This window comes from Aquarana catesbeiana, linkage group LG05 (genome assembly GCF_042186555.1).
Source record: "Aquarana catesbeiana isolate 2022-GZ linkage group LG05, ASM4218655v1, whole genome shotgun sequence".
Taxonomy (NCBI): Eukaryota; Metazoa; Chordata; class Amphibia; order Anura; family Ranidae; genus Aquarana; species Aquarana catesbeiana.
In genome coordinates, this window is record NC_133328.1 from 236,320,030 (window position 1) to 236,345,722 (window position 25,693).

General features: G+C 44.8%; 1 long non-coding RNA gene across 1 annotated transcript in view; it reads left to right on the forward strand.

Annotated features, from left to right (window-relative positions):
- Positions 1-25,693, forward strand: part of LOC141145862 (uncharacterized) — a 229,980-nt gene that overhangs the window by 172,238 nt on the left and 32,049 nt on the right. Inside the window, exon 2 of the long non-coding RNA XR_012244681.1 lies at positions 11,386-11,489. This is a non-coding gene — a long non-coding RNA (uncharacterized lncRNA). The remainder of the gene's footprint in view (positions 1-11,385; positions 11,490-25,693) is intronic.

Sequence of the window (25,693 nt, forward strand, 5' to 3'; positions counted from 1 at the left end):
ACTCAAACAGCCTCTGATAAAGGAAGCAGATGATTACAATGCCACATTTTGAGAGGACCTAGCTTCCCTTCAGGTTTGATTTGGTAAAGTGGTAACCCTGGAAGCTGCTTACAGATAACATATGGTCGAGGCCTCCAGCGGTCAGCCGATTTATGTTTTCCCGGCACACCCAAGTTCTTTAGCAGCACTCGATCCCCTGGCTGTAAGTCTTGCACTTTCACCTTGATATAAAAATTCTTCTTATTTCTCAATTCTCAGGTGGCAGCATGTTCCATAGCTCTCTCATAAGCTTGCTTCCAATTTTTTCATATTGTTCTACATACCCCCTATGGGTAGTTAAAGAGGTATCATCTGCTGACGTTCCAAAAACCAGATCAATTGGAAGTCAAGCTTCTCTCCCAAACATAAGTCTGTATGGCGAATATCCATGGCATCACTCACTGTACTGTTATATGCATGTACGACTGTAGCAATATAATTTCCTCAATGTTTTTTCTTTTCAGTGGGTAAAGTTCCCAGCATGTTCAGCAACGTCCAATTAAACCTTTCGGGTTGGGGGTCTCCCTGAGGATGGTACAGTGTGGACTTATGGACTTATATGCAAGTTATTGCCTTAAAACATGTGGGGGGACACGGGTACTACCCCAGGGGACATGTATCAATGCAAAAAAAAAGTTTTTACAACAACCGTTTTTTCAGGAGAAGTGATTTTAATAATGCTTAAAGTGAAACAATAAAAATGATAGATTCCTTTAAATATCTTGCCTGGGGGTCCCCTTAGTCTGCCTGTAAAGTGGCGCATTTGTCTGATGTTTAGAACAGTGCTGCAGCAAAATTACATTTCTAAAGAAAAAATGTAATTTAAACTTGCTCGTGGCTGTAATGTATTGTCAGCTCCCAACAATATAGAAGAAGAATCAGAAAAAAAAATCGGCGTGGGTCCCCCCCCCCCCAGTCCATACCAGGCTGTTCGGGTCTAGTATTCATTTTGCAGGGAACTCCACATCAATTTTTTTTTAAAAAAACAGCGTGGGGTCCCCCCCAAAATCCATACCAGGCCCTTTGGGTCTGGCATAGATTTTAAGGGGAACTCCATGCCAAAATTTTAAAAAAATTGGCAAGGGCCTCCTCCCGACAACCCTGGCCATTGGTTGTCGGGGTCTGCGGGTGGGGGGCTTATCGGAACCTGGAAGCCCCCTTTAATAAGAGGGCCCCCAGATCCTGCCCCCCCACAATAAACAGTTCTTGACAATTCTTTTATTAAAAAAGAAGTGTCCCACGATGTACATCTAAAACACTGCCTCCATGGGAGGCCTCCCGGTGACTGCTGTCTTTTGGCTTTTGACAGCTGTTATATAGGCAAGGGCGGGGCCACTCGCTGATGTAACTGGATGACCCCGCCCCCATCTGACGTCACATTACGTCACTGGGTGGCCCCGCCCTTGCCTATATAACAGCTGTCACAAACAAGAAAAGCAGTCGCTGGGAGGCCTCCCATCCAGACGGAGCTTTTTTTTTTTTTTTTTCGAGTCCACCAGGTGGTGTGATTGAAGATGGATGGACATCACGGGACACTTTTTTTTTCTTTTTTAATAAAGAAATTGTCAAAAACTGTCTATTGTGGTTTTTACTTTTTGACACTTTTGTTGGTGAATGTACCCCATACCCATTCACATGGGGGGGGGGGGCGGGATCTGGGGGCCCCCTTATCAAAGGGGGCTTCCAAATTCCGATAAGCCCCCCACCCGCAGACCCCGACAACCAATGGCCAGGGTTGTCGGGAAGAGGCCCTTGTCCCCATCAACACTAACTGAATAACCTGCCTGCTTAATCTAACTCAAGCTATCTCTCTGTCCACGCCAGCAAGCAGCCTTATATAGTGTGGGGAGTGGACTTAGTCCCCCTGAGCCATGATTAGCCAAAGACACCCTGCCTTTGGCCAATTATGGCTCTCTCAGCAGAGCGCGCTGTGATTGGCTAAAGCATGCAGGTCAGGTGCATGCTTTGACCAATCATCATACAGCAATGCACTGCGATCTCTGCACTGTGGATCTACACTCACCGGCCACTTTATTAGGTACATCTTGCTAGTACCGGGTTGGACCCCCTTTTGCCTTCAGAACTGCCTTAATTCTTCATGGCATAGATTCAACAAGATTTTTGTCCATATTGACATGATAGCATCACACAGTTGCAACAGATTTGTCGGCTGCACATCCGTGATGCAAATCTCTGGCTCCACCACATCCCAAAGGTGCTCTATTTGATTAAGATCTGGTGATTGTGGAGGCCACTGGAGTACAGTGAACTCATTGTTATGTTCAAGAAACCGGTTTGACATGATTTGAGCTTTGTGACATGGGGCATGATCCTGCTGGAAGTAGCCATCAGAAGATGGGTACACTGTAGTCATAAAGGGATGGACATAGTCAGCAACAATACTCAGGTAGGAAGTGGCATTTAAACAATGCTCAATTGGTACTAAGGGGCCCAATCCATGCTTTCATGTTGTTTATGCCAAATTATGACCCTACCATCTGAATGTTGCAGCTGAAATCGAGATTCATCAGACCAGGCAACAGTTTTCCAATCTTCTAATGTCCAATTTTGATGAGCCTGTGTGAATTGTAGCCTCAGTTTCCTGTTCTTAGCTGACTGGAGTGGCACCCAATGTGGTCTTCTGCTGCTGTAGACCATCTGCTTCAAGGTTCGATGTGTTGTGCATTCAGAGATGGTATTCTGCATACCTTGGTTGTAATGAGTGGCTATTTGAGTTACTGTTGCCTTTCTATCATCTCAAACCAGGTCTCCTCTGACCCCTGACATCAACACGGCATTTTCGTCAACACAACTGCCACTCACTGGAGATTTTCTCTTTTTTCTGATCATTTTTTGTAAACCCTAGAGATGATTGTGCATGAAACTCCCAGTAGATCAGCAGTTTTTGAAATACTCAGACCAGCCCATATCGCACCAACAACCATGCCATGTTCAAACTTCACTTAGATCACCTTTCTTCTCCATTCTAATGCTCATTTTGAGATGCCTAAATGCATTGAGTTGCTGCCATGTGATTGGCTGATTAGCAATTTCTGTTACCAAGCAATTGAACAAGTGTACCTAATAAAATGTTCTGTCTTTTTTTGTTTATATCGTGGTGATTAAATACCACTAAAAGAAAGCTCTATTTGAGGGAATAAAATATATAATTTTCATTTGTATACAGTGTTGCTTGACCATACAATTTACAGGTAAAATAGCACAGTTCTGAATAGCAAAAAATGCACTGGTCATGAAGGGGGAAAAACCTTCTGGAGGTCAAGTGATTAAACATGCCTGTGAAGTGGCCCACCTGGATGTACTACAGCAAAAGGGACATTTAGGCCTAATTTAGCTATGCTTTGTAATTTAAACGTCCATTAAAGCAAATTGTTAAGATGTGTTTTTGATGCGTTTATGGTGCGCTTTTAAATCGTTTGCATCGGGTTAAATACCACTTTCCAGACACCTCCTCTGTGTAGGTTTTCTATTGTATTTAGGTTTACTATCATCTCAGTTGTTTGTTGTAAAAAAAAACTCAGAACTTGGGCACTGTCCTGTGGGACATGTACCAATGCAGTTCTTTTTTTAAATTACAATTTAGCATCAAGCAGCTCTATGAACATCTGTCTACCATATTATATGCTCAGTATACTTCACCCTATCCAAATAGACATCATCTCCCCATTTGGATGGGGTGTGAAGTACACAAAACATTCAATATAGCACAGCGATGTTGAACTTTATGATTCCTTGCATGTTCACCGTGGATTTTTTACAGAGACCAATCCTAATATCCTCATGAGAGTTTGCATACCTAATTACTTTGGCTAATGCTTTGACTGTGGTCTTATAAGTGGATGGTGTATTATTGTGGAATTATGTACAGTTTGCTGAAGCTTAAGGAGCCTTTCAGCTACCTTCATTCAAGCCTCACTGCACATGATATTATCGATGGCTGATTAATTACTGAATTCATAATTCAAATGTGGGGCTTGGGATATACTTTAATATATGGCTTCTACAGTTAATAAGCTTAGCTGCTCTGCTGTGCATATGATCTTCTACACAGATGTGTTTATATATACTGGGTTAAAGGACTGGCAATTCTACTAATGAGCTACTCTACATAACTACTTTGCTTTGCTACCTGCGGTTGCTATGCATGGCTACTCTGCCTGCTTGCTTCTGACCTACAGTTTACTTTGACTTCCACAGGATGCTTGCTGCAAACCTGATTAGTGTCCTTATATGCATCCTGGAGAATGTTCTGCTTTGATGTGCCTCATTTAGTGCATCCTGAAATAGACTTCTCTGCTGGTTTGCTTCGGTTGGATTGATTGTCTTTTGTCAATAGAGGTCTTGTCATTGTGCTCAATCTACAAAGAACAAATATGTGGCCACTCCATAAATTACCTATGTGGCAATAACTCTCGGTGGAGCTGCTGGTTTAAAGCGGGCTGTTACCGTCACCTTCGTTACCTCAATTTCACCAGAACCGGGTCTAGGGTCCCGTTGAGTTTAATACCAGACAATGTAGGCACCGGACACTTAAGTATCTTTTCCAATGCTTTAATAAATGTAACTGAAGGAAGTAGCAGGAAAGAGGTAGAAGAAGAGTTGCAGGGAAGTTCAAATAACTTTTCTTAGTGTAGTATTAGAAATTGGAATCTTGTAGATGAATGTACTTTCCTCTTAGAGTTGAATCTTTGCCCGCCTGGATAGGTTTCTCTCACTAACCTAGCAGCCAGTACGCAGCACAAACAAAAGTCTCTGCCACAGACTTGAATGAAATAGAAACCCGTACGATCCTCTGCCACAGGATGTAATGGTTTACGATGGATAGCAAACACAGCACTAGAACCTTTAAGCCAACCCGGCGGTACTATGCGGTAGGATAACTTTAGGATACATCCTCCAACTGAGTCACCAGGCCCCTATCCAGACCAGCACTCTGCATGATCCTTCCATGACGGGTCCTCCCCTGGGATCTTCTCAGTTGTCCAGCTTCTTCCTGTAGGACAGACAGCCCATAACCATTCCCCTGCCGCTGTGGTAGGCCCCAGACAGGCTTCTGGGCCCACCCACACGCTGCAGCAGCGTGGGCCTCCCAGTAGGAGGACCACGCGGTAGTACTCCTAACACAAACCTGTTGGCCAGGAGGGCCAGCAGGTGGAACGAAAAGAACCCTAGAACATGGCGTCTGTCCCATAAATACCCTCTCCCAGAATGCAACTCGGAGGACCACCTCCACCGAGTTATCTCCGGGACAGAGGAGCACTCATACACTTCAACGTGTTGCCTTTCCAACACCAACCTATGGTGACAACGACACCCACAGGCACAGTGTGAAACTACATGCAACTCAGTCAAGCTGGAACAGAGGCAAATCTGACTATGTATGAACAGATAACCCACTAAATTTACCTATAAGCAGTAGATTGGAAAATCTACCAGCGCTACATACTCCCCCCACTACAATAGATGTTGTCCTCAACGTCTGTCAAAATAACTCCCAAGCCTGAGAGTAGGTATTTGAACTTTAAAAAACTTGGATGAAGAAGAAGAAAAGACAGTATGGGAATATGACAGTTTTAACATCTATAGAACAACATATTCACATCCGCAAAAAGAAATCACATTTAGAACTGTTACAAACCCCACTATCTATCTAGCTGAAAAGCCTAACAGCTTGATAGGAGATCCAATTGTTCCTGAAAAAAAAACAAAGTTAGACACACACTAAATATGTACAGTATCCTCACTAAACAGTTTAGGAGCAAAGCCTCATTCCAAAAGAAGAATGACACTCTCTTCCCGTATCTTTTCCTTTTAATAGAAACAAACTAACTAAACTAAGTAACTTGAAAAGTCCATCCCTATTTTTAAGTGAATTATATCCTATCAATCAAGAAAATCCAGCTAGCAAAGAGTCTTTGGATTTGAGAACGCTGGGATGAATATTATCTCTTGACCACAGAGATCTCTAAACACTGACACTTTCTAACTATACACCCCAAAGTTCTTTTTCATAATCACCAATAAAACCGAGGATCTGGCAATGTCAGTTTCTTTCCCAGTTTATCCACTGTAGTGATAAAGTACACAACATCATCTTTTCCAGGTCTGCAAATGACCACTTTGTCAGCATAGATGTGCCGACCATAGTTCCAGTGTAGGAAACATCCACTGAAGCGTTCATCCATGGCAACAGAATATCCAACTTTCCGGAAAGGTTTTGGCACAGACAAATAGTCCCAAACAGCTTCACTGTACCACTGTTCTCGGTTGGCCTCAATTTCCTGCATAATTTCCTGAGTAACATAAGGAAATTCCAGACCATATTCTGTGGCAACTCGTTTAGTGAGCATTCTCTGCAAACGGCCAAGTTTAGGCAAAGGTCTATTTTTCCCTAAACCTGGAGGCAGACAAGAGTTCGGTGATTTACTCATCATAGACCCGACGGGTGTCGGAAGCAAACTAGCAACTTTAGACAATGTCTCTTTGGTAGTACTGTGCGGCTCCACACAAGGTGATGTCTTCCCAGAATCCAGGGCTGTCCACTCTGAGAAAGCAAGGGCAGAAGCAACATCTTCACCCTGGGCCCACAATAGTTCCTGTGACATTGTCTCAAACAAATCATCATCACCGGAGAGATCTGACATAGAATCTATCTCCGAGTCTCTCAGCTCTTCTGCTGGCAAATATTTACAAAGAGTCCCAAATATGTTCCCCTTTGATCTCTCACCCGTTCCTGACGTGGACTTCTCCAGATTCAAATACTACTCCGGCTCCAGTTTGGGTAGTCTCTGGGGTAGGCCTCGACCACGGCCGTGGGAAGCCTTCACATATCCCACCTTCCTCTGGACAGGTGCAACGGGAATAGGTGTAGTAGACGTAGAAATTAAGGTGATGTCGGCTGAGGAAGCAGTAACAGTGGCATCTTCCTCGGAAGCACTCATGGTTGCAGACGAGATCACGGCCTGTTGCTCTCCAGCAGCAATGGCAGCAGTTTCCACTGTGGCAATTCCTGTAGCCTAATCCACACGATAAGCACGGGGAGACATGGTAGGTTGCTCCACTGTGAACAAATATTCTCCGCACTGCAAACATCGGACAAATGGACGGAGATGTATGGCCAGTCCTTCACACTTGTGGCAAAGCATGCCCAGCCCTTCGATATCTCCAACTGTATATAGCACAAACCTCCCCTGCGGCTTCAGACGAATGCCGGTATCTGTCAGTAGGGTTCCGGTCAGCATAGCACCCGCAGCGGTACTCGTAGGGACCATCCTGGATCCCATAGTAGACGGTACCAATGGAAAAGAAGACATGGCCGCACTCTGATCCTCTTCAGCATGATCACGAGGCCTCTCTTCTCCTCTGGCGCCAAACACACACACACGCGTCTCACGCGGTAACAAGTAGGTTAGACTCCTCTCACTTGTTCCTCTAATCACTTAGCTCCCAGGCTTTTACTTCTTACCCGCAGCCTACGAAGTCGGAATTAAAGCCCTGCAATTTAACCCCTTCTTCTCCTGGGAAAATGTCAAAGTCCAGAAACTTCTTTTAACATAAACTCCCGGTGAAATACTTCTCAGGGTTTCGGGAGGTTGACGGCTAACAATCCTGGACGAGCCCCCACATGTAGAAATAACTCTCGGTGGAGCTGCTGGTTTAAAGCGGGCTGTTACCGCTACCTTCGTTACCTCAATTTCACCAGAACCGGGTCTAGGGTCCCGTTGAGTTTAATGTAGGCACTGGACACTTGAGTATCTTTTCCAATGCTTTAATAAATGTAACTGAAGGAAGTAGCAGGAAAGAGGTAGAAGAAGAGTTGCAGGGAAGTTCAAATACCTTTTCTTAGTGTAGTATTAGAAATTGGAATCTTGTAGATGAATGTACTTTCCTCTTAGAGTTGAATCTTTGCCCACCTGGATAGGTTTCTCTCACTAACCTAGCAGCCAGTACGCAGCACGAACAAAAGTCTCTGCCACAGACTTGAATGAAATAGAAACCCTTACGATCCTCTGCCACAGGATGTAATGGTTTACGATGGATAGCAAACACAGCACTAGAACCTTTTAGCCGACCCAGCAGTACTATGCGGTAAGATAACTTTAGGATATGTCCTCCAACTGAGTCACCAGGCCCCTATCCAGACCAGCACTCTGCATGATCCTTCCATGACGGGTCCTCCCCTGGGATCTTCTCAGTTGTCCAGCTTCTTCCCGTAGGACAGACAGCCCAGGACCATTCCTATGCCGCTGTGGTAGGCCCCAGACAGGCTTCTGGGCCCACCCACATGCTGCAGCAGCGTGGGCCTCCCAGTCGGAGGACCACGCGGTAGTACTCCTAACACATACCTGTCGGCCAGGAGGGCCAGCAGGTGGAACGAAAAGAACCCTAGAACATGGCGTCTGTCCCATAAATACCCTCTCCCAGAATGCAACTCGGAGGACCACCTCCACTGAGTTATCTCCGGGACAGAGGAGCACTCATACACTTCAACATGTTGCCTTTCCAACACCGACCCATGGTGACAACGACACCCACAGGCACAGTGTGAAACTACATGCAACTCAGCCAAGCTGGAACAGAGGCAAATCTGACTATGTATGAACAGATAACCCACTAAATTTAAAAGGATTGATGAGCTTTTTCCAGGTCACCAGATTTATACAAGTTATTGGTCATCTATTGCCATAGGGTGCATACTATTCTTTATGAATTTTTTTCAGATGTGGCAGAAATCATTTTTTAAATTGTTTAAAATATTTTAACTTTTTAGTTTAGGGTATGAGGGTGCAGTCATTCTAATAAAGATATATTTGCTATTTTTTTTTTGCCATAGACAGTAAGTGTATTATAATATTTTGTAAAAATGCTAGGCCCTTCCACTGTGTAAGTATAGGCAAAAGAAACGGTTTGAGGGGCTTTGGAGTGTTGTTTCTGAATGAAGAAGACTGGCTTTTCATTGTTCTCTGGGTTTGGTAATTCTGGCTCAAGATTTGGAGTCCAAAAACTCTTGGGTTGAACAAAGCCTTCATTCCTATGTCCTGGTCTTACTGGAAACCTGCAGGCTTTGTGTGTGAGCAGGTGTGCGCAGCAGTTATAAGCTAGCCAATTTCAGTAGTTCAGAGCTTCCGTTAGGAGACAGGTGGCTCTTGTCAGGAGATAGTTGTATGCTCTATCCAGGAGACAGGTGTATTCCCATTAGGAGAGCTGATTCACTTGATAGACTGCACTTCATGTTGGAGAGATTCCTTACCCACAGGACTAGGAGAGTCGGGACTGCTGAGCAAGTCCGGAGGACTGGAAGAGCTGAGATGACTAGGCGAGTTCAGAGACCAGGGGAATCTTTCAATCGCGGTAGATTGAGAAGCCTGGGGGTGGCAGGAGACCCCATATTGAGCAGCCAGTTTAAAGGCCAATGTAGCTGGATGCTACAATTAAAGGCCAGGAGAGCCTAGAGATCTGGAAGAGCTGAGGCACATGCGCGGCAGCTCGTTGGAAGGACGCCTAATCCAAGAGCTCCGCACCGCTCCGGCCACAATACACCCTCCAGCGCCACTCACAGTGCAGAGCCCTGGCCGATAACAATCCCAGCAGATAGGGGACATGTCCAGGAACCTCAGAATGGCAGGGGGTTCGGCCAGGAGAGACCTATCCATAGCCTTATCATCTGGATCGGGACCCGCGGCCTCAGCCAAGATGGCGCTGGCCGCCACCATACGAGGAGGAAAACAGGAGACAGAGCTGGAAAGGGAGGACACCATAGCAGACATGGAAGACAGCTCAGCAGGGCCGGCGGGCCCCACAGTGAGTACCCACTCTCATGGATACTTATCTCCCACCTCCACTGAGTCCCTGATCAGCAGGACCCTGGATGATATGCCCCTCTCCCCCATGGAAGGCCTCATGGCCACCCCAGAGGCTGGCTGGCTTACCTTCCATGCCTCAGGACTTTTCTGCTATGATGACAATGTTTGCCACAATGCTCTCCAGGGGTCTCTCACAGACTGCCAACCAAATCGCTACTGCCATCCATGCTGACTTACAGCAATTAGGAGCAAGAATTGAAACAATAGAAATCAAAGCAGACCAAACTGTAACTAGGCTGAACCAGAACACAGCCAGAATCCAAGATTTACAAGACCAGTTTGAGAACGCATTATCCAAAATTGACGATCTCGAAAATCGCTCGAGGAGATATAATTTCCGCATCAGAGGAGTCCCTGAATCCCTCAAAGACACTGATCACATTGTGAGATCATTTATTAAGGAACTCATCCCCAGCATCCCAGACCACCGCCTTGAAATGGACCGCGCTCACAGAGCACTACAACCTCCCCGCTAAGATGGCCTCCCGAGAGATATCATAGTTAAACCTCACTTCTACAAAGTAAAGGAGGAGGTGATGCAACGCTCTCGTGCTGAAGGGGCCCTAACGTTCCAAGGCCATCCCATACAAGTCTTTGTGGACTTATCCCCACTTACTATACAAAAAAGAAGATCGCTGAAACCGCTCCTGTTGGTGCTAAACCAGAAAGTGATCACCTACAGATGGTCCTTCCCCTTTCGCCTAACATTCTCCTTTAACAACAAACCGTACGGCTTCTCATTGTTTTTGGAGGGGGAAAAACTTCTGTTCCAGCTGGGCCTCATCTCCCAGGAACCAGAATCAACGCTTTCCAGCAGGGGTCCCTTTTTTTTTTTTTTGTTTCCAAGAAAATATTCTTGTTCTGGTTAACTTTGCAAAGTTTTCAGTTCATCTGATCTTGTTCTTCTGTTGCAATACATATAGACGCCTACTTTGATGTACAACACAATTATGTGCTCAGTACCCCTTACACCGTCTGATCAACTATACAGTGTTAGAAAGTAGCTTAAGGAGGTCATTCCTCCCCAGACAATATACTTGACCTACTATTGTTCCCATTACGATTGTGGCGGGCTCCTCCCACGCTCCTGAGTCTTTACAGTTTGGCCCCCACTACAGGGACCATGGCCGGCTCCGCAGTTTGGGAGGACCTCTCCCGTCAGGGAAATCTTTACACTGTTAGGGGCCCTGCCCGCATACACTAAAATGTTAAGGTGCTGGGAGGCAGCCGAAGCGGATGCCCTGCGCCTCCGCTTGTCTCTGACTGGGAAGAGGATTCCTTCTCTTCTCAGCTGGTGACTGTTGACCCCCCCAGACCTTGGGAGGGGCTTGTTCTTTTTTGTTTATGGGGAAAGGGATGTTGGTGTGTGAGAATTGGTTCTCACACGCCACTGGGATTTGGGCAATTACTTTCCACCCGTTTTTGCATGTTAACATGTTACCTATCTCATGCTTCCTCCTAGATGGTCCTCATCTTCACCCTTCGCTCTTTCTTCTCTCCTCCCTCGAAGGTCACCTAGAAGTCCACTCCCTTCCAAATCGGATGTTATCAGATGCTTTGCACAAGGTAAGTCCCACTCAGTCTTGGTAGATATTCCTCTGATCCATGCACATAAATGATACGAAACCACCACAAATACGCATAGTAAAACATAATGTTCAGGGCATTAACTCTTCCCGTAAAAAGGAGAAAACTTTTCAAATGTTATCAATTCCAAAAATCTGATATTCTTCTGCTCCAGGAGACCCACTTGCCCAATTCTTACAATCCATCTTTTCTTCACCAACACTTCCCCCAATTTTATCTATCCAATGCGGAGAATAAAAAACAAAAGGGGTGGCCATCTGTTTTTCCAAACATTTAAATTTTGCTATGTCCTATCTCCTTTCCTGGCCAGATTTTTTAACTTCCTTCAAAAAGGTTCTCCCCTGGATAAATCCCTGAACCTAGCATACATTTCTGTTATACCCAAACCAGGAAAAGACCCCACACTAACTGGCAACTATCACCCGATCTCTCTGATCAACAACAATCTCAAACTTCTAACAAAAATTTTAGCAAACCGTCTTTCCTCATTCATAGCCCAGTATGTCCACCAAGACCAAGAGGGATTTATCCCGGAGAGACAAGGTCCTGACCAGGTGAGAAGAGCTATTGATATAGTGTCCCTTTTGGGATCGCAATGGGACAGGGGACCCCCTCAAGAGGGTTTTTTGCTTTCCATTGATCTTCAAAAAGCATTTGACACAGTTACATGGCCATATATTTTTAAGGTCCTGGAAAGATGGGGTTTGGGCCCTGATTTCCTAGGCATTCTACACTCCCTCTACTCTAATCCAAGTGCCCAAGTAAAATTGCAGGGCAGATACTCGGACACATTTCTAATAGAAAAAGGCACAAGACAGGGTTGCCCATTATCGCCCTTGATTTTTGCAATCGCCATAAAATCCCTTGCAATCGCCATACGTACCCACCCAGATATCATGCGGTCTGCAAGAACATAAATGTACCCTATTCGCCGATGACCTACTCCTTTTTCATTGCATCGTCCCTCATTTCCACCCCTAACATTATTAAGCTCCTTGAGCAGTTTGGGGAGGCCTCAGGTCTCCGTGTCAACGTTTCCAAACCCGCAGCCCTAAACATCTCAATATTCCCAGACCTTCTTAAACGCCTACAGACACATTTCCCTTTCACCTGGTGCTCAACACATATTCCCTATTTAGGCATCAACCTGACTCCTAGGTATAACACGCTATTCATTGCCAATTACCCCCCGATGTTCAAAAAACTTGAAGCAGACATGTCCGCGTGGTCCAAACATGATCTATCCTGGCTGGGCAGAGTGAACTCCATAAAAATGACCCTTCTTCCTCGTCTCCTGTACCTCTTGCGATCCCTTCCTATCCCAATTAAGAAAGCACAACTCCTGCGATTTCAATCTTCCATCCTGAGATTTATCTGGGGGTCCAAGGGTAGACGATGCTCCAAAGAAACACTTTATAGACTAAAAACCCAAGGAGGACTAGCACATTTGGTTGTATTACCAAGCAGCGCAAATCGCTCAAATCTCCATAGCATATTCTAGGGACCCTATAAACCAGACTGGCTACGGATGGAATTGCAAGCAACACCGCGACACACAATAGATTACTTGCTTTGGGCTCAACCCCGCCTTAGACCGGCCATATTAGCCCCAACACTCTCTCACTCGATGTCCTTGTGGGATAGGCTTCAAAAGAACACCTCCCTAACTTCTTACATTCGCCCACTTGCTCACTTATTTAACAACCCAGAATTTCCCCCAGGCCAAAACATACATGCATTCAAATGGTGGCTTGATAAAGGCCTCTACCGGATTGGACACTTCCTAAACTCCAGAGGGCCCCTTACTGTCGGTTTCTGCAAGAATAAATTAGAAATGCCTGACTCGGAAAGATATAGATTGCTACAAGTTACTTATTTCCTTCGTGCCAAATGGTCCCATAACTCTGAACCCCCTAATCTAACTGCATACGAGACATGGTGCTCCAACATAAAGGATCAGGGGGGGGGGTATCTCCATTATCTACACCTCGCTTGCCAGTAGTGATAGCAAACCTCCCTACGCTTGAATGTGGGAACAAGACCTGGCAGTTGAGTGGGACTTGAATAACTGGTATCGATGCTTTCACAGATCCTTCAAGGGCATCATGAACATCTCTCTAATGGAAGCTAGCATTAAAATTATCGCACAGTGGTACCGAGTGCCTGCCACCCTGGCCAAAATATTCCCAGATTCATCCCCACTGTGTTTCAGGGGATGTGGCCATGTTGGGTCTCTACTTCATGTATGGTGGACGTGCCCACGACTCTGGAACTCTTGGAACAGCTTTTTCCACATACTACGGAAAATCACAGGAGTCGCTGTCCCACAGGTTCCAGAAATAGCACTTCTCAACGTCCAAGTAGATGAAATCTCCAAACACACACAATCTTTGATCTTTTACATGCTCTTAGGTGCCAAAATCACCATTGCCAGGCACTGGAAAAAGCACTTGAAACCATTAATTGCGTTGAAACTTAAAATCTCCTGCATCATGGCCCAGGGGAAGATTGTTAGCAAGCTGCTCGACAAAACCCACAAATCTGAACTGATTTGGGAGCCCTGGGCTAAATACGTAGGGATACCAATACTTCCAGGCTATCGGATGACCCTGAGTAATCCAACATGCTCCAGGTGACCTTCCTTTCCTTTCCTCTCGTTGATACTATTCGTTTTACTGATGCTCACTTTTCTTTTCCCTTTTCTCTTTCCTTCCCTCTTCTTCTTAACATGGAGATGAAGCATCTCTACTGGTTCGTCGATTTCAGGTGCAAGTTGGCCGATATCTTTCAATAACATTGTTGACTGCAGAGGCTAAGGCCAGAATGTAAGGATCCCAGAGACGCTGATTGTTTTTTTCTATGACTACATGTACCGCCATAGCCCCTGCTATGAAACCTAAGGGGGAGAACAGGGTAGACATGATTCTCCCATTCTATCAACCATTTTATTATCTAGAGGATTTGTCCGGGTCCGTCCTCTCCACAGTGAGTTTAATCCTTTGTTCGCTTGATCTAGAATGTCTTCCCCCTGCAATCGGTCAGTGGGCTCGAACGATCTAGTCTCCCTGGTCACGCCTGGGCCCCAAGTAATATCTTCACGGGGCTAGACTGTCTCTTACCTCTGCTATGTTAAGTTATGTTCAAGTTTTTCTAGGTGTTTTTGATGTATACCTGTACCATCACGGTTCTCTCACCTGAATGACCATACCTATTTTTGAATGTAACCTGTATTTTTATATACTTTAAAACCAATAAAATATTGAAAAGAGATCTGGAAGAGCTGGGTCAGAAGGATCCCAACAAGAGCAGTAGAACTGTTGAAGAAAAAGCCAAGTGGCTTGGCATTTTTGTTATTTGTTTTGTTAGTGAAGATTCCCTTTGTGAGCAACTATTTTTGTGAACCTTACTTTTGTTTTGTTTAATAAAAGAGGGCCATCAAGTTCAGTGAACCCACAGTTCAGCCTGAGTGGACTCACTGAAACATACAGTATCTATTACTGAGCTAAACAACCCCCATATCACAATATATATATATTTATTTTCATTTTTTTCTTAATTATATTTGCTTATCTTAGATCACATGAAGGTTTACATATTTTTGCTTCATTTAATAACATTTCAAATACACAATTCCCTTCATTACCATGCATTGGGAATACCTTAAACTTGCTTGTAAAGTGGTGCATCTGTAAGATGTAAAAAAAAATGTGTAAAGTAGGCGCTATCCCACTCAATACCTAAATTCAGTGTATAATGTGACACTCTATTTCTTGCCCCAAAGGTTAAATACGAAATATACATGAAAATAATACACTTTATTACATATAAGCTTTTCCATATAACATGTCACATGCAATGTGTCAAACATGACAGGAAAAAAATACAAAAAAACTGTGCCAAAAAAAAAATATAAAAGTTTCTGTAAGTATTTCAATCTAGTCCAGGCTTTTTCAGCTAAGTATATAGTCCTATCCACCGTGCTGCTTTTTGAAGTGATCCTGGATAAAACTCAATATGTGCTCCCCCTCAAGTGCCTCTGTGAATACACTCACCAGAGAGCTATGGTCACCAGGACCAGCAAACGCCCTGAAATTGAGCCAATGAAGAATTGGATACCTCTTTCTCCTTTAGCCATCATAACTTCCTCCAGCCGCAGTACTCTCCTATAAATGCATAAATCAAAATATGCCAGAAAAGAGATGACAGGATGATAGTGCAACACCTTGAAATGATTAAAACTATTGATTAAAAACTTGTCCCACATGCAATTGCGCTTACATGAAGAAGTGCCCAGACCGGCACCAGCTGGACCCACCTGTTTGAACATATAAGGTGTCAAAGGATCCATCCAAATTTGTTCTACCACACCACCCTTTAGTACGATGTACTGAAGTAAATTTGACATTTACAAAAAAAAAAAAAAAAAAACATTTAAATTGCCAGATTGGGACATATTGTTTCCCAGCAACTTTATTCAGTTTGTAAACAAAGCAGCCAGAGATTCCCCCTTGTCTATACCAGACCATTATCCTAGATGAGGGTCAGGTATGGCTTGTAAGGGTGGCCCCCAAAATCTACACCAAACGCTTATCCAAGCAGCGAACATGTTGCCTCTACTTCTTGAACCACATCAAATAGAATCATATACAGTATGATCATGATCATCACCATATTTAATCAATGACATCACCTGAGATACTCCGCCCCTTTCTTTTACATTCATCTGCCAGCTGGGGAAATGTCATCTAGTGTATTTTTTACTGAAAGTTTGCATTTCCTAGACCTTTATGGTAAAATCCTGTGACATATAAAATTGGAACTACCCCTTTTTTATTCTCTAGGGTGTCTGCTTTCGGAGAATATATAATGTTATCTGGGTTTTAGGTAATTTTGAGGCCTAAAATGATTTTTTAAACATGTATGCAAAAACGGCTCTGGCAGCGAGACGGTTAAAGGGGGCTTTCAGATTCTGATGCTTTTCCCCCACAAGTCCCGTCTTCCATTGGGCCAGGGATGTGGGTAAGATGTTCCTGTCCTCATCAAATAGGGATGAGCTTCGAGTTCGAGTCAAACTCATGTTCGATTCGAACATCGGCTGTTCGCCAGTTCGCTGAACAGCGAACAATTTGGGGTGTTCGCGGCAAATTCGAAAGCTGCGGAACACCCTTTAAAAGTCTATGGGAGAAATCAAGTGCTAATTTTAAAGGCTTATATGCATGGTATTGTCATAAAAAGTGTTTGGGGACCTGGGTCCTGCCCCAGGGGACATGGATCAATGCAAAAAAAAAAGTTTTAAAAACGGCCGTTTTTTCGGGAGCAGTGATTTTAATAATGCTTAAAGTGAAACAATAAAAGTGTAATATTCCTTTAAATTTCATACCTGGGGGGTGTCTATAGTATGCCCCTAAAGGGGCGCACAGTCTGACAGCAAAATGACATTTCAAAGGAAAAAAAGTAATTTAAAACTACAAGTGGCTATTAATGAATTGGCGGTCCGACAATACACATAAAACATGTGGCGCTTCTCCTCTTCTGACGGTTCTTAAATAACGGAGGGCGGGGCCACCCGGTGACCCCGCCCCCTCTGACGCACAGGGACTTCCTTGTGGCATTCCCCGTGACGTCAGAGGGGGCGGGGTCACCCGTAACGGGTGACCCCGCCCCCCCTCTGACGTCACGGGGAATGCCACAGGGAAGTCCCCATCAAGTCCCCGTGCGTCAGAGGGGGCGAGGTCACAGGGTGGCCCCGCCCTCCATTATTTAAGAACCGTCAGAAGAGGAGAAGCGTCACACAGCGGGAGCCTCCCATCCATCATGCCATCATGGATGCAGAGCAGCCTGAGGAGAAGAAGGGAAGGAGATGCCGTGGAGGAAGATGCCAGACGAGAACACCGGAGGAAGAACCAGAAGAACCAGAAGAAGAGGAAGATGGAGGAAGAAACCGAAGGAAGATAGAAGATAGAAGAAAAAAAATAGAAGATAGAAGAAAGAAGAAGCATTTAAATAAAGGAATTGTCAAAAACTGTCTCTTGTCATTTTTAACATTTTTGACAGTTTTTTTGTGAAATGGTAGGGGTACTTTTGTACTCCCTTACCATTTCACACAGGGGGGAGGGCCGGGATCTGGGGGTCCCCTTGTTAAAGGGGGCTTCCAGATTCCGATAAGCCCCCTGCCCACAGACCCCCACAAGCACCGGGCAAGTGTTGTGGGGATGAGGCCCTTGTCCCCATCAACATAGGGACAAGGTGTTTTGGGGGGCTACCCCAAAGCACCCTCCCAATGTTGAGGGCATGTGGCCTGGTATGGTTCAGGAGGGGGGGTGCTCTCTGGTATGGATTTTTGGGGGGAGACCACACCAATTTTTTTTAAAATTTTGGCGTGGGGTTCCCCTTAAAATCGATACCAGACCTGAAGGGTCTGGTATCGATTTTGAGGGGGACCCCACGCCATTTTTTTTGTTTTAATTTTGGCTGGGGTTCCCATTAATATTCATACCAGAGCTGAAGGGCCTGGTATGGAATTTACAGGGACCCCCCACGTCATTTTTAAAAAAAATTTTGGTTCGGGGTTCCCCTGTGGGTAATTTCCATGCCGTTTTTATCAATGAACTTTTATGTGTATTGTCGGACCAGCAATTCATTAATAGCCGCGAGTAGTTTTAAATGGCTTTTTTTCCTTTGAAATGTCATTTTGCTGTCAGACTGTTCTAAACATGGGAAACATGCGCCCCTTTACAGGCATACTATAGACACCCCCCAGGTACAAAATTTAAAGGAACATTACACTTTTATTGTTTCACTTTAAGCATTATTAAATTCACTGCTCCCGAAAAAACGGCCATTTTTAAAACTTTTTTTTGCATTGATCCATGTCCCCTGGGGCAGGACCCAGGTCCCCAAACACTTTTTATGACAATAACTTGCATACAAGCCTTTAAAATTAGCACTTTTGATTATTCATGTTCGTGTCCCATAGACATTTGTGTTTGAACAAATTTTTTGCCTGTTCGCATGTTCTGGTGCGAACCAAACAGGGGGGTGTTTGGCTCATCCCTACTCATCAACATGGGGACAATGTACTTTGCCAAGGGAGTCCCACTGATGTTGAGGTCATATGGCTTGACACTCACACACTGCCTGTCCCCTTTCCTGGCCAGCCAGGATGAATGCTGTGGTAATGGTGTGGTAATGGGACCCCATGCGTTTTTCTTGTTTTTTTGTAAGGACGTCCCCCCACCCCTATAGGTTTTAAACCTCTATCTAGGATAAGAGTCTGGAATGATATATGGGGGAAACCACATTTTTTTTTCAATGCCATCACTGGTTGTTATGCTGCTCCACATATTTTGCAGCTGCAGGTGTTCTGGCAACTGGGAACGTCACTGACTGTTAGCATGCCAACGGGCAGCTTGCACACTGTCCTCAGTTGCTAGGAGGCCACTTAGCCCCACAACTGGTGAGTGAGCTCCAAAGGTACACTTCAGTGAGAAAGCGAACACCTTATTTAATTTGCTGACCTGCAAACATCTGAAGTGCGAACCCCTTCGAATGTGAATTCCATCCCTAGTCAAGACCATATTTGGTCAATGACATCACTTCAAACCCCCAGCCTATTTACTTACAAGCAGAAGTCCACAAGAATCTATAATTTAGCGATAGCAGTGCCACTACAACAAAATGACAGACTTCTAGTTGGTAATTTACAAACATCAGCCAGGGGTTTGGGCTGATGGGCTTTGACCAGTTTGTTCACCCGTTTGCCGAACTGAAAACAGCATGGGTCTGGATCTAACTCATGTTTCACCAAGACCCAAAGCTCTCCCCTATTGGCAAGTAGAGATGAGCTTCTGGTTTGGTCCAAACACAGGTCCGAACTTTTGCTTGTTTGACTAAACACCAGACTTTCAGCCTGTTCCGAAGAAGCTAAATTCATATATCGTAGCAGGTTTCCTCTGGCAAGGTACATCCCCATGTTGAAGTCATGTGGTCTGGTTCAGGAGGTGGGTGTCACCCCCCTCCTTCTGGTCACCCAGGCTGCATCCTTGGACAAGGGTCTAGTATTGATTTTTTAGGGGAAGCCATGCTTTTTTGGGGGAAAGTTTACACTAATGTTGCATTTACAGGCTGTGAGGAATTAGGAAGCATTGTAAAGCCTCCTCACCACCTGCTTTAACACCTTGAACCCTACACTAGCGCACCGCAACTGCATGCATTGCAGGTGGTCCCATTTAGCGAGGAGTACTGCGTGTTATGACATGTCTGATATTTGGTCTGCCATTATGTGTTGGTAGCCCATGCAAATGAATTGTCTGTACTAATGCAGCGCATGTTAACCACTTGCCGACTGGCTCACGCCGATATACATTGGCAGAATGGCACAGCTGGGCAAAACAATGGAGGCACGCTCGTGCTCGCTGCATGATGGGGGATGAGAGCCAGCACGGGGATTTGTGTGTGTAAACACACAAATTATAAGAGTCCAGGGCTTACTACGCATGCACCAATGGCGTGTTGCCACGAGGAAATCCGTGCCAACTGAACATGCGCCAGAGACGCCTCAGGGCGCCAACCCGCACCTGCGCAGAAGACTTGATGGAAAAGTGCAGGAAAATGCACAGGACACGCACATGAAGTGACCTCAACCTGATGGAAAAAGGCGGGAAAATCCCCAGGAGGTGCACAGGCAGTGACCTCAAACTTCCCTATATAGGCCCAGCCCAGCCACTGCCAAATTGCTGGATTATCTTATGTGACCTGGAAACCTGTTTGACTACTCTTGATTGCTGCTTGCCTTTGATCTCGGATTTGTACCTTAATTATTCTACTTCTTTGCCCCTTTTGTACTCAGCTGCCAGATTGGAACCGACCCCGGCTTGGATCTCGACCATTCTTCTTCTGATTAACCCTTTTATGCTTTGTTGCCCAACTGGACTTGACCTTGGCTCAGATCCCGGACTAAGGCTTGCACGGTGCTCCGCACCCTTGGCACCCCTGCCACTTGGTGTCCCCACCAAGTCTCTGTCTTCATCTCCAAAGGCTTTAAGGACCCAAGGTGCAAGGGAGGCCTCCCCACTACTTCGGTCTCACATCAGGTACATGGCCCTCGTGACACAAATCCCTGCTCTGTCAGGGAAGAGGAGACATATCGTTTGTTTCTAGTAAGTAGGAATAACGATATGTCTCCTCCCCCAGTCAGTCCTATCCCCATACAGTTAGAAACACTAACTAGGGAACACATTTGACCCCTTGATCGCCCCTAGTGTTAACCCCTTCCCTACCAGTGACATTTACACAGTAATCAGTGCATTTTTTTAGCATTGATCGCTGTATAAATATCAATGGTCCCAAAAATGTGTCAAAAGTGTCTGATCTGTCCGCCGCAATGTTGCAGTACTGCTAAAAATCGCTGATCATCGCCATTACTAGTAAAAAAAAGAAAAAGAAGAAAAATGCCATAAATCTTTCCCATAGTTTGTAGACGCTATAACTTTTGCTTAAACCAATCAATATATGCTTTTTGCAAATTTTTTTACCAAAATTATGTAGAAGAATACATATTGGCTTAAACTGATGAAGAAATTTTGTTTTTTAAAAACATTTATGGGGATATTTTTTTTTATAGCAAAAATTTAAAAATATTGTTTTTTTTTTCAAAATTGTCACTCTTTTTTTGTTTATAGTGCAAAAAATAAAAACTGCAGAGGTGATCAAATACCACTAAAAGAAAGCTCTATTTGTGGGAAAAAAAGGGACGCAAATTTTGTTTGGGTACAGCATTGCATGACTGCTCAATTGTCAGTTAAAGCAACGTAGTGCCAAATTGTAAAAAGTGGTCTGGTCAGGAAGGGGGTAAAATCTTCCGGGGCTGAAGCGGTTAATGTGCGACATAATGCATGTTATCATTTATGTGTTAAACGCACCACATGGGATTGCCCTGGAGTGCATAAGCCCTTGTATGTGATAGGTGATGTTATTTATTGAAGTGATATCCCCCTGTTTCCTATTTTTTCAGTGTGGCTTAAAGAGCTATGTCCCTGGTTGTTTTCTCTATTAAACCAGCTTTTTCCTGGACAGAGTAGATGTTGTCCTTAGTGGAATGCCCTTCGTGTGATTGTAAAATAAATATTTATAGCATCCAATACACAACCCCTGGCAGAAAGTATGGAATCACCACTCTTAGAAAATGTTTATTCAATTGTTTAATTGTGTAAAAAAAATTAAAAAATATTACAGACATGCCTCAAAACGATTTTCATTTAACATTCCAACCTTCTGGCTTTAAAAGAGAAGTATGTTTTTTTTTTCTTTCTTTTTTTTTTTTTTGATATTCATAAAAAACCTAGGTGGATGCAGCATCAGACTGATGCTGCAGCTGTCCACCGGCGTATCTGCACTGAGAACCGAGCCATCGAACACCACCGATGTCTCAGTTCTCACTCCCCCCCCGAGCGGAGAGATGCTGCCAGTCAGTCAGCATCTCTTCTGCTCTGCTCCTCCATGCTCATTGGAGTGCTGAGTTGTGGAGGGGCGGGGAGCGGCCATCTCAGCGGCTCGCTGAGCTGCTGAGACTGCCTGCAGTCAAAGCAGCTGGCGGATCCAGACTTTGGATGTCGGGATGACGCACTGCCTCGACTGATTTCGGACTTCAGACCGATCTCCACTGAAAACGGGTCACAGGAGTGCAAAACGAATTGCCCTCCTGTGACCCATAGGAGAAGCCCAGCCTAAAAAGCTCAGGCTGGACTTTAAGAAACACTTAAAAAAAAACTTAAAAAAGAAAGAAAACTGTATTCAGTTGCAATTGTTTTTTGCAGATCAAGCAGAGGAAAAAAATATGGAATCACTCAATTCTGAGGAAAATACTATGGAATCACCATGTACTTTGCAGTTCTAAAACAAACATTTGCATCAGGTTACATCCTGAAAAATGATGTCATCATCACCAAACATCCTTTCAGTTGATGAAATAAGAATTGTGTCCAAAACCTCAATATAAACTTGTGCATTTATTGAAGATTTAATGACTGTCATCTCCCTGTACCTTTACCTGACATGCAACCTCATATCATCAATGATTGAGGAAATGTGCATGTTTTCTTCAGGCAGTCGTCTTCATACATTTCATTGGAACGGAACAGTTGCAACTGACTACAGTTTTCTTTCTTACAAGCCAGAAGGTTGGAATGTTAAAGTGGATGTAAACCCGATTCATGAAATTTGAGCTGGCCACATATATCTTTTAGTGTTTTCTTATCTCTTTCCAAAGCCCTATGTTCCGTAGCTGTCTCCCGCTCAGTTCTTCTGTTATCAGACTGATAACTTTTGACAAGTTCTTGGAGATGGCAGCCTGACGTGTGTGTCAGTGAAGGTTGATATAAATAGATTAGCAGCAAGCTTGCCATCTCAGAGCAGAGCACATTCCTTTCTTCCTTTGCCAAGGTGGAGTGGGGGTGTGTGCCTTTCCTCTAATCAGCTGGCTGTATGCCAATAATCCACTCCCAGTGGTGACCAGGAAGAGAAAATCTCTAAGACGAAGAGCACTTTCTAAAGGATATATAAAGCTGAAGACAGCAGATATACATGTAAAACTTATGTAGGGAGATTTGTTTCATCTCTGTGTATCATCCAAGGCTGTTCACTTCACTGGGTATATGTTAGGGTTTACATCCACTTTAAATGAAAATAGCTATGTCTGTGATTATTTTATTTTTTTTCTACACAATTAAAGGGGTTGTAAAGGTAAAAATTTTTTCACCTTAATGCATTATATGCATTAAGGTGAAAAAACTTTGACAATACCGCCGCCCCCAGCCCCCCCGTTTTACTTACCTGACACCTCGAATCTCCGCTGCTCGTTCCCGTCATCTCTATTGCAGCTCAGCCTGGTCGCTGATTGGCTGCAGTGGATGGATTGAAAGCAGCGCAGCCATTGGCTCGCGCTGCTGTCAATCACATCCGATGACGCGGCGGGGGGGAGGGGCCGAGTGATACAGCGAGCGGCTATAGCCGCCGGCTGTATCACGGGAGCGCGCCCGCAACAACTAACCACCATGCGAGGGAGCTCGCATTAAGGTGGTTATTTCTTGCGGGGAGGAGCTGAAACAGCTGCCGAGGGACCCCAGAAGAGCAGGTTTGGGGCCACTCTGTGCAGAACGAGCTGCACAGTGAAGGTAAGTATGACATATTAGTTATTTAAAAAAAAATAAATAAAATTACCTTTACAACCCCTTTAAACAATTTATCAAAAGTGGATTACTGCGCTGTCTAAAACCAATCTCAATTATTAATCCAAAATTCAGTTGAATGGATAAATGAATAATGAACCAGCTGCAACTTCAAGTGAGATACACACTATAAACAATCAGGGTAGGTTAAGCTGCACTCTAAATAAAAATGAAACAATTAAGTAGTGATGTGCATATAAATAATGACATGTGTATCATAAACATATGCCAACTTTCGTGTGGGCTCACAGCCCTTTGGTTAACTACTAATAGAGCAATTATAAATAAGTGAAACTCATAGGTGTGCAAATAAGTCAATAACATGAAAAGAACATGCTCTGTGAGTGCCCATATGCCTCAATACAATTGATGAGGTAAATGTTGTTCCACAACCTATAAAGGCTGAAGTAAGAAAAAAAGGGGGGTTGGGACCAGAGCAGTCCCAGGACTGCAATCAATGGGATAATCACAACGGTATTGATCAATGAAAAATACAACTTTATTGATTATTGCACAGTACTATAAAAATATATAGATCTCACTGATGTGGCACCAAGGCCGTATGAGTGAGATGGGTTCCATCACAAAAAACACCAACACTAACATGTATAGCACGGGCGTGACCAGATGCTGAGGTGAGGGAGAGCGATGCAGCCGGACCTGACCCTCGTCCCTCGCTCTCACTCCCGCTCCTGAGATGAGGACGCAGTGTGGCTTGGAGAGGACGCTGAGGAGGGGGAACGCCTGAAGCACCTGGGAGCTGTGTTACGCTGTCCAGACGGAGCCGAATTTACACACACGGTGCCTGTGCTGAGCTGATTGACACACAGCTCTCCTGAGAGGGACATCGGCGGCGCTTAGCCCAGTGAGAGAGGGGGGGCGCCGACATCCAGGATTGAGCTGTGGTGTTGAAGAGTTCTTGAAAGAAAGAATAAACCAAGCAGCAGAGGATCCTGTCCACAGCGTTGGAGGGGGTGAGTAGGTGGTTCTTTACTTACTCACCTGCAGTACACCAGTTTACAAAGGCTTGTCAAAGAAAAGGCTCACACAGCTTATATAGCTGATAAACTTGTGGGGGAGAAGAGGTACACCCCCAGGCCAGAGTGAAAACTAGCACTGTGGTGGGAATAGTATCCTGTCGGTATGACGAGGAGGAAGGGAATGGAGGATGGACCAGCGCAGGAGGGGTTGGGGGCCCCCGGACCTCGTGGTACGAAGGAAAAGGGGAACCAAGTGGCAGCCAAGTTGGAGCGTTTCGCGCATACCCCGAATCAAACCCCTAAAAAGGCTAGCAGCACAGGGGGAGCCCAGCACCAAATCGGCCACCCTGGGAGGAGAAGTCAGACCCAAGAAAGTGGGACTTTGGTAGCTATACCACCAGTGGGCCCAGCAGTAGCAGGAGGAGGCCCAGAAAAGCAACAGGTCTTGGGTGTAGAGGGGGCAGTAGGGGGAGGTCAGTGCGACCCAAACAATGAAAAAGAGCCATCCCTAAATGACATTTTTCTGGCTGTTAACAATTGTAAACAATCAATTAATGAACTGTCCAAGTAACTCAAGGGCATCAGGGACGAATTGTTAACTGTCAAGAGAGATGTGCGTGCAGTTTGCACACGGACAACAGCTTTGGAGGAAAGGTTCAGTCAAATGGAAGATGAGGTATTTCCTTTAAAACAAGAAGTAGCACTCATGAAAATCCAACTGAAGGACTGCCTACAGAAAATGGAGAGTATGGAAAACAGGTTGCGCAGGGAAAATCTGAGGGTACTTGGGCTCCCAGAGGGCTGTGAGGGTAACAACCCCATTAAATTTATGGAAGACTGGCTGAGAGAGAAATTTGGCAAGGATTCATTCTCAAATACCTTCGCCATAGAGCGCGCACACAGGATAGCCCCCAGGATTCCAGCTCCAGGGGGGCATCCCAGGCCTTTCATTTTTAAACTTTTATGTTTTCGGGACAAG